We start from the raw sequence: 9,895 nt of genomic DNA, 5'->3' as shown, positions 1-9,895 counted from the left end.
ATTGTCTTTTTGAGATAAGGTCTCCTTCTGTAGTTCAGGCTGGCCTTGAGCTCACTCTTGCGCTCACCGAGGCTGGTCTTGCTCTGGTCTATTATAAAGTGAGTATCCTTCATGATATTTCATTATATAGTCCCAAATAACTAGTAGAGAAGATTTTGAATATTCTTAACACCGATGTTTGAGGTGATAGATTTTTTTTTTTTTTTTTTTTTTTTGGTGGCTGGCTCAGCCCACCTTAGGGGCGAGGCTGGCATGCCTCATGTGGAGCTGGGGATTGACTGAACCGAAGTCTTGCGCTTGCCTACATATGCCCAAACAGGCACTATCGTCGGCTGAGCTATCTCACCGGCCCCAAAGTAAAATATCTTGATTAGATCACTACACAATGTGTAAATATGTGTGATTTTCACATGCTTAAAAATAAAATAACTAGTGAGATCCCCAGATCTCACTGTTGCTTGTACTATAGCTGCCTTGCCTGAGCCACCATCACTACTTGCAGTAGCTTCTCTCCACACTCCCAGCACTGTCCCCCTGCTGGCCTTACCTAATACTCTACAATCTTTCACCACCAAAAGTCTTTCAAGATGTAAATCAGATCATACCCTTCTATTGCTCAAAACTTCATCACACTTGTCACCTGCAGCAGCAGGGGTGAGTCTGGAGGACATGAGGTAAAGCGACTGTCCCCAGGGCACTTGCCCTCTCCTGCCACCCCACCCAGCCCCCTGGCTTGCTCTGGCTGTGGCTCAACACACAAAGCACGCTCTCACCTCTCATGCCTTGTGCTTATTCTTTCTCGGCGTGGAAAGTTCTTTCTGGGCCTGTCCATGGCTTGTTTTCACTAACATGATGGAAGTCTCTGCTTTAGTGTCACCTCTTGGAGAGGCCTGTGCTGATTACAGATTACAGATTTTCCTGGCTTATTTGGGACGTAGGTCCTCAGTGCTAGAACCAGTATGATCCTGCGCAAGTGAAGACAGCATTCCTGCTCACTCCCTAGGCATCTTTGTACTGTGTATTTTCTCTCTCTCACTCTCTCTCTTTTTTTGGCTTACACATTTATTGAACCTTTTTTTTTTTTTTTGTGGTACTGGGGATTGAACTCAGGCCCCTGCACCTGCCAGGCAAGCACTGAGCTATCTCCCCGGCCCAGAAGAATAACTGAGACATGTTGTCTGTCTGTCTGTCTGTCTGTCTGTCTGTCTGTCTGTCTGTGTGTCTCTCTCAGCTCAGCCCACCCTAGGGGCGGGGCTGGTGTGCACCATGTATCTCTGGAGAGAGAACCACCATCCCTGTGCTTGCTATGTATTTAGTAGTGTCTACAGGGTCTCACTACAAAAATCGGACTCGTAGCGATCCTCCAGTTTTCAGCCTTCCCAGAGCTGGGATTACAGGCGCGTGCCACCACGCATGCCCAGTCGCCTAGTCTCAGTCACCGTCTCAGCATGTCCCGGGGGCACGGCCAGCACAGCACTCTGGAGATTAAACTCAGGCCGGCCGCTGCTCTCTGTCTAAGCAGGTTCTTTAGTCCACTGAACTATCTGGCTGGCCCTAGCAGGTGCTTTAGACTGCTCAGCTCTCTCACTGGCCCTCTTTGTGACATTTTCGTACATGCACATAACTTACCTTCTCTTACCCCTTCTCTCTATACTTTTTCCCCCCCAGTACTAGGGATTAAACTTAGGTCCTTGTGCTTATTCCCTTGCACCATCTCCCCAGCCCTTCCCTATACTTTCCTTTAGAGCATTCTTCACTCTCCAGGCTCTGTGCTACTATTTAAATGTGCTTATTTTCTGTCCCAAACTAGATCATCAGCTCCAGGAAGAATGAAGGTTTTTCTTGTTCACTATTGAATCCTCAAGAACTAGACTGGGTCTGGAATATTTCAGGTATGCAGAACATCTCTTACTAATGAGACCAAATAACAAATTGATATTTTTTATTTATTTTTGGTATTGGGGATCGAACTCAGGACCTTGCACTTGCCAGGCAGGCGCTTATACCACTGAGCTATTTCCTCAGCCCCATGAATTGAAAATTACACATTAAATGGAAATTACCCAACCAATTAGCCTACACAAATCAAAAGAGAAGCATATATCTGAGGAAATATAAAGCAAAACCCAAAAACATCAAGTTTCAAGATGGTAGGTAGAAGAGGGCTATCAATTTCGTAAAAGTAAAAACCAAACAAACATACATTTGTACGTATATATGTACAGAGACACACAAACACACACAGACACCCAAAAGGCAGGAGGCCATGACACTAAGTTCTTAGGTTATTTTCATTTTTGAGCTATTGTGTAAAATTTCTCATGGGGTTGCTGCTTAGTTTGGTGTCTAAGTACAAAGTCCCAATGGCAGCTTTGATATGCTCATTGCCTGCTGTCACCTTAATTATAATCCTCACACCTAAGGAGCTCTCAGTTCCTCAGGCTTCCTTTTCTCTTGTACCACACTCTGATTTCCTGATCAGTATCCTTCTCCTAATCTTTTGACCTACAGTGGACCCTGTGATTTGGGGGTAGGTGGTGTCCACACTTCTAAAATCCCCAGGCCTGTCCCTCCCCTAAGGGACCATACAGCCTAGGTTCACCTCTTGTCCCACCACTCTGTGCACCTGCTCACATCTGTCTGGGCTGCAGAATGGGGCAGGGAGGAGCACCACACAGCTCCCCTTCCTTAGAACACTCCCTCAACCCTCCGGGTCTCCTTGCTCACCCTCCCGTGGGTCTTCATCTGCCTCCCTCAGAAGCCTTGCCAGACAATCCTGTTCTTGTACCTGCCTCTGCTGTTGCACCTGTCTCTACTCTACCATAATCCAAGTATTTATCTGCCTGACTGGCTCGGGTCAGCAATGGTCTCACTTTTGTCCCACACCTCAAGGGTTAGGAAGTATCATATCTTGCTTTAAGGAAGAGGAAACAGACGTGGAGAGGGGAAGTGATTTGATCAAGACAGATCAGTAGGGGCTGGTGAGATGGCTCAGTGGTCTAAAGCACCTACTTAGAACAAGCTAAGCTAAGCAAAACACAGGGACCTCGGTTCACTCCCCCAGCACCACATGCCAGCCAGCCCCGCCCCCTGGTGGGCTGAGCTGGCCACACACTAAATAAATAAACAACAACAAAAAAAGACAGATCAGTGTTGAATTCAAGTTCTTTGGGAAGCTAAGTCAGAAGGAGAAGTTTTAGGCCAACCTGAGCAATTTAGTGAGACCCCCCCATCTCTGAAGCCAAGAAAGAAGGGGATATAGCAGGGAGCTGTGTAGTACCTACCTAGCTTGGAAGAGGCCCTGAGTTCAATCCTCTGTAACACACACACACACACACACACACACACACACACACACACACACACAGGAGGAAAAGGAGAATGAGAAAATATAAGAGAGAATAAATGACACAACTAGGATTTGAGCCCTGGCTGAACCAGTCTGATGCCCAAAACTGGCTTGGAATTCTGAGAAATTAGAAGTTAGAAAAAAGAAGGAGTAAATGTGGGAAGTGAAGATGTATTTAGGGAAGAAAAATGTAGGCAGTTAGTAGGGAAGGAAAAAAGAGAGGAAATGACATGAGGAAAGACAAAAGAAAAGCAGAAAGAGAAAAAGGAAGAAAGAAAAGGAGAGGGGAAAAAAGTCTGGAAGGAGAAAAGGCATGGGGTGGGAAGGAAAGCAAATTGGTAGTTAACGGGGGAAGCCAGTTAGCTAACTCATGAGTCCTTTCAGCAGCCTGACAGGCCAGAGGGACGCACCCTGCCCACAGGTGATCCTCTCACCTGGTCACTCCGGGTCCCAGTGCAGGTCCTGGAGAGCAGTGCCCTCTCTCGCTACATGGCCCTTCTGACTGGGAACCCAATCCTAACTTGCCAAGCAGCCTTCCTTGGCAGGAGCGACCTGTCACCCACTTGCCTGACTCTCAAACCAGCTAGAGTTCAACCTCCCAGTCCTGTCAGCCGGGAGCTGCCATTGGGGCCTTCCAGTTACTAATTAACCACTGAACTGAATGGCCACTCTGGCTGCGCCCACTGGCTGCCTGGCAGCCCTTCCCTAGGGACCCTCTGAACTTTTAAAAGCTATAGGTAAAAAAATAAAACAATAACAACAACAACAAAACAAAAACAAAAAAACAGGCTCAATTTTAAACTTAACTTGTATAACCTTGGGCAAGTGATTTCAGCTCCTGGAGTCCCAGGTGAACTATGATGGCCATATATCCTGCCTTGAAGGTAGGTCTCTGAAGTCCCTTTCGATACTGTCACATTTCCATTCCTAGGTTTGCCCCCTTCCCATTGTCCAGCTCAAATGCTGACTTTCCCCCAAGCCAGCAGCTCAATTTCCTTTTCTCTCCAAGCCTGGAAAACTGACAATGAATAGACTTGCCTCCCCTGCCTCCTCTGGGACCCTTGCCTGAGGGCCACCAGCCTCTGTGCTGTGCCTTCCATGGCGCTCCAGAGGTGTGCAGCGCATTCGCTCCTGACCCAGGTCTTGACTGGACACTTCCGGCACATACTGTGCTGAGCCAACACCTGTCACCCAGAACTTACCTGCCTTGGCACTGTGCTGCAGGAGAATCAAAGCTGAGATGAGATCCAGGGCCTGCTCTGTTCTTTGGAGACCCGAGGCCCAAGGGCAGGACTCGGCTGGTCCTGCTCACAGGAAAAGAAGGCTTTCTTGTGTTGCTCAAAGCAGCCCAACCCTGAGGTCCTAACTCAGAGCAAGGGCAGGGCCTGGCCCACTGGGCAGTTGGGCAGAGCTCCTCTCAGTGGTCCCTTTGCCATGGATTCTTAGAAGTCTGACTTCACTTTGCTTCCACCCTTGCCTTTCCATTCAGATACCAACAACTTCATGGTCAGGTCCAGTGTTTTAAAAGCAGACAGCTCTGACACACTCCAGAGCCCTGCACGGCCACACTCCCCACCTCCAACACACACATCAGCACATGCCTGGCCTCAGCCCAAAGAGGGGAGGTGGCTGGCCCAAGTGCACAGAGCAAATCAGGACACCAGCCCGAGCCCTGCCTTCTTCCCTGTGCTGCTCCTCCACGCTCCTCCTCCCCTGTACTTCCAGGGCTGGCTTTTAAAAACCCACACAATGGCATCAATGGGACAAATTACATCAAAGACCCCCCAACCTTTAGTGTGCTATGTATCAACCTCAAGGTCTTGCACACACTGGACAAGTGTATCCCTAAAGAGTTTCAGCACACAGAACAATGTCAAATAAAAAATGAAATCTTCCCCTCCAGATCTGACTTCAATTTCATTCCCAGAGCTAAGTACTGTTAACTAAGAGGTGACAACCATGCTGGACGGTGGTCTTTGCCTTGATCTATATAATATTTTTTCCAGCACACTGAGCCATATTGTACACATCACTCAGAAGCCCATTCATTTTTCTTTTTCCACACCAACACAAAATTCAACACTTTTTTTTTTTTAACTGCTGCGACACACTGCATAGCATAGGATCGACTTCACTGGCCCTTTTTTCTGTTCCTATATCACTCCCATTTTGGGAGGGGAAAGGAAAGACAAAAGAGGGTAATGGATTGAAAGTGATGAAGCTACACTACACGCATGTACGAACTTCCTAAAAGAAACCCCCACCATTATGTAATGGTAACATACAGTAATAAACTAGAATAAAAGTACCTGTTCCATGAGCCTTTGAATATCGCTGCAGAGAAAATCTGTGCGTTCCCATCCTGTGGCCTTGTGCCATACTTTTGGATACAAACTTCTGAGATTGGGAGTACTGGGTGAGTTTTGACCTATTTCCCAAATTTCTGTACAAGGTTTGGCCAGCATACATCGCGGCCAGAGGGCTTGAACTTGTCCTTCTTCTCAGCAATGTTTAGATAACAGCCCAGGCCGCTTGTGCAGGGACATACACCTGTCCTCCATCTTTTCTCTTCCTTCTTCCATGCTCTCCCACCCTCCCTGGATGAACTCTGTTGTTTTGGTATGAAGATCAAAACACGGTCTTGGGATGTAAAGAAGCCGTCCACCTCCGGGAACACTCCCTCTCAGCCCATTTCTCTGTCCTTTGGCTCCACCTCCACCTGGACCTGCAGATTCCTCTATAGGGAGAGTAAGTACCTGGCTCAGGTCAGTAGAGAAAAAAAATCTGCTCCCCATGTGAGTTGGGAGCAGGACTGTCATGCCCACAGATTCACGCTTGGGCCCCAGTTTTCTTTTGAGAAAAAAAAAAAAATTATTTATTTATTTATTTAACTATTATAAAAGAAAATATTTAAATTTATTTATTTATTTTTAAGTTTTAAATTTATGTGTGTGTGTGTGTGTGTGTGTGTGTGGCCAGCTCAGCCCAGCAGGGGGCGGGGCTGGCTGGCATGTGGTGCTGGGGGATTGAACCACGGTCCCTGTGCTTTGCTAAGCTTGTTCTAAGTAGGTGCTTTAGACCACTGAGCCATCTCGCCAGCCCCTAAATTTATTTTTAACTGACAAAGAGCATACATATTAATGGGGTAACATTTGATGTTTCAGTACAAAGATTATGTAATGTTTAAATCAGTTTAAACATATATATCTTCTCAAATATGTTTCATTTCTTTATGGTAAAAATTTTCTTTCTGGGTGTTTTGTTTTGTTTCTGAGTTTTTTCTTTTTTCTTTTTTTTCAGTTCTGCAACTTTATTTCCAAGTTAGTTCTTGTCCACATTCACTGTCTGGAGATTTCTGAACGTGGTAACAGGGACGTAGGTATACAGCTTGTTTGGTGAATCTTCATCCTCATTTCATTTCCTGGACAACCGTACCCAGATACGCTATGCAACAGTCCTTACTCCTTGGTCTCACAGAAGTTGAGAACAGATGGTGGTTACGAAGGCTGGGGAGACACTGGGGAAGGAGGAGTAGGACCGCTTGCTCAAAGGTGCTAGGGTGCCCAGCTGCTGTCCCACTAAAGCCATCAGAGGCGGGGCTTTTGGAAGATGATTGTGGGGGCGTACAGGTGCACTCCCTGTTAGGAAGTGGGGTCTGGTCAAAAAGGTGAGTTCCTAGGGGTCCTTCCCAGCTCCTCCTCTGCACTGTTTCCTGGAACCCAGGCCATGACTGGCTTTGCTCCAGCAGACCCTTCAGCCCTGCTGCTTCCGCCTGGAGCCCCGAGCAGGCAAGGACTCACACTGCTAAACTGCGAGCCAAAATAAACCTTTCCTCTTCAAGTCGCTAGTGTCAGGTATCATGTCTCAGCCAGGAGGAAAGTGACAAGACAAACGGGTATTAAGTTACAGTTAGGTAGGAGCAAGGAATTCTGGTGTACCACTGCACAGTGGGGTATACTAAAATACAATGTACCGCACCTGTTAAAAAGCTAGAAAAAAGAATTATGAAAGCTTTTACCATCGCGCTCTTCCTTTCCTACTTGGGCCAGGTAGCATGGCTCCTGCAAAGAAGGGTGGCGAAAGGAAGAAGGGCCGTGCTGCCATCCACGAGGTGGTGACCAGAGAGTACACAATCAACATTCACAAGCGCGTTCCTCCGGCACTTAAGGAGATCCGGAAGTTTGCCATGAAGGAAATGGGGACTCCAGACATGCACATCAGCACTAGGCTCAACAAAGCTGTCTGGGCCAAAAAATATTTTTAGGTGAAAAATGCATTAAGTTTTAAAAAGGACCCCTAGGTAGAAAATGAAAAAGACTAGTTCTGGGCTGGCCAAATAGCTCAGTGGATTAAAGGGCCTGCTTAGGCAGAGCACAGTAGCTGGGGTTGATCCCTGGTGTGCCGTGCTGGCCCCACCCTTGGGGTGCCCTGAGATGTTGAGAGCCTGCAATCCTAGCTCTTGGGTGGCCAAACACAGGCAGATCACCACGAGTCCCACCTTGAGTTCCATGTACATAGTGAGACCCTGTAGACCCTGTACTAAAATACAAACACAAAACAAACAAAAACCCTGCTTGAAAAAGATTAGTTTTTTATTTACTTAAAAAAACAACAACAACAAAACAAAACAGATGTTCTCTTGGTATTTATTACCTTGTGTCTAAATAACAGGTTTATACTATTATTCTTCCATGTTTCAGTTTAATAAAAATTTTTCTTTCATTTATTTATTTGGTCTCTTTTGAGACAGGGTCTGGCTATGTAGTTCAGGCTGATCTTTTTTTTTTTTCCAGAATATATTTATTGAGAGAAAGAAAGCTCCTGTCCAAGAGAGGGACAGGAAGGGGGCCCGAGCGAGTAATTCCCCCAGTTCAGGCTGATCTTGAGCTCACTTTGTAGGCCAGGCTTGTCCCAAACTTGCAACAATCCTCCTGCCTCAGCTTCCTGAGTGCTGTATTACAGGGGTGGGAGGCACCACTGTGCCCAGCTAGGTTTAATAAAATTTTAAAGGACTTCTTTTCCTTCCTTCCTTCCTTCCTTCCTTCCTTCCTTCCTTCCTTCCTTCCTTCCTTCCTTCCTTCCTTCCTTTTTTTCTCTCTGTTTCAATCTTTCTGAGACAAGGTCATGGGGGGCTTGTGGGTTAGCGCAGTTGTTTAAAGTGCCTGCTTAGGCAACTAAGACAGGTGCAGGGGACTACAGTTCTATCCCCAGCTCTACAAGCCGCACCAGACCCACCCTTAAGGCAGCCCGAGCCAGTCAAGGAAAAAAAAAAAATCCTTCTGAGACAAGGTCTTACTATGTTGTTTAGTGCTGGCATTATAGGAGGTCACTGTGCATGGCAAGGCTTAATAACATTTTAAAGGACTTCTTCCTTCCTTTTTTTTTTTTAGTACGGGTCTACAGGATCTCACTACATTTATCAGACTTGTAATGATCTGCCTGTGTTCAGCCTCCCAAGTGCTGGGATTACAGGCCCCTACCACCACGCCCAGTCTCAATCACCATCTCTGTGTGTCCCAGGGGCGGGGCCAGCACAGCATGCAGGGGATCGAACCTGGGCCACTGCCCTGCTTTGCTTTGCTTTGCTCTGCTCTGCTTTGCTTTCTGAGACAAGCTCTTACTATACTGTTTAGGTTGGCCTTGGACTGAGTATGTAGCCCAGGCTAGTAGAGGATCCTCTAGTCCTCCAGCCTGAGCCTCCCAACTGCTGGGATTCCAGGTGTGCATCCCCATACCCAGCTAAAGGGCTTCCCTCTGACTATGAAGAATAAATACTTACATCTTGCCCATCCAAATACACTTCTGCTTTTCCTGACAATAATTTATAATTGCTTCATTAGATGGCTTACGAAATTACACATGAATATAGAGCATACATAGTGACACCTGAACAACGGAGATGTGTTTTAAGGAATGCACCATTAGGTGATTTTGTCATCAAGTATATTTACATACTAAGATGTCTTCAGTGTCAGTAGGTGATTTAATTTTTTTTTTTTTTTTGGTACCAGGGATTGAACTGAAGACCTTGCACTTGCCAGGCAGGTGCTTATTCTACTGAGCTATCTCCCTGGCAAGGAGGTTTAAATTTTATGGGCCCAACCATCCCACATGCAGCCCATCATCAATTGAAAGTCATTATGTGGTACATGACTGTACATTCGATATTTTACAGATTTATTATATATAACTCCCTGATACATTAATGTGTGTAAAACAAGTTTTGGCTTGTTTGGGTCTCACTCAATCTTCCTGGACCTGTTCATCCTCCTAGTGTAATCTGGCTGTCATCCTGGCCCTTCTTTTTCCATCACTTTGGAAATCCCCCTTGTCTCTCTCTCTCTCTCTGGTTACTCTGTCTTCCTTGTGTGTGTGTACATGCGTGCGTGTGTGTGTGAGCACGCTGAATCCAGGGCCTACCTACTGAGGGAGGTGGGTGGGGTTGGGCTACATCCCAACCCTTTTTTATTTTTATTTTTAAATGCTAAGACAGGGTCTTGCTAAGTCTCTTACATTGCTCAGGCTGGATTCAAACTTGCCATCCTC

At 46.4% G+C, this 9,895-nt stretch overlaps 1 protein-coding gene and 1 long non-coding RNA gene across 2 annotated transcripts in view; one reads left to right on the top strand and one right to left on the bottom strand.

Annotated features, from left to right (window-relative positions):
• Nucleotides 1-4,577, bottom strand: part of LOC101583490 (serine/threonine-protein kinase Sgk2-like) — a 21,258-nt gene extending 16,681 nt beyond the window's left edge. Inside the window, exon 1 of the mRNA XM_004631010.3 lies at nt 4,552-4,577. The gene's annotated coding sequence lies outside the window, so the exon portion shown is untranslated. The remainder of the gene's footprint in view (nt 1-4,551) is intronic.
• Nucleotides 4,578-6,644: 2,067 nt separating this feature from the next.
• The window catches only part of LOC111816669, a 9,965-nt gene continuing 6,714 nt past the window's right edge, over nt 6,645-9,895 (top strand). The window contains exons 1-2 of the long non-coding RNA XR_002821024.1: nt 6,645-6,728; nt 8,675-8,680. This is a non-coding gene — a long non-coding RNA (uncharacterized LOC111816669). The remainder of the gene's footprint in view (nt 6,729-8,674; nt 8,681-9,895) is intronic.

This window comes from Octodon degus, unplaced genomic scaffold (assembly GCF_000260255.1).
Source record: "Octodon degus isolate 3935 unplaced genomic scaffold, OctDeg1.0 scaffold00037, whole genome shotgun sequence".
NCBI lineage: Eukaryota > Metazoa > Chordata > Mammalia > Rodentia > Octodontidae > Octodon > Octodon degus.
This window is presented reverse-complemented; position numbering and strand designations above follow the sequence as displayed.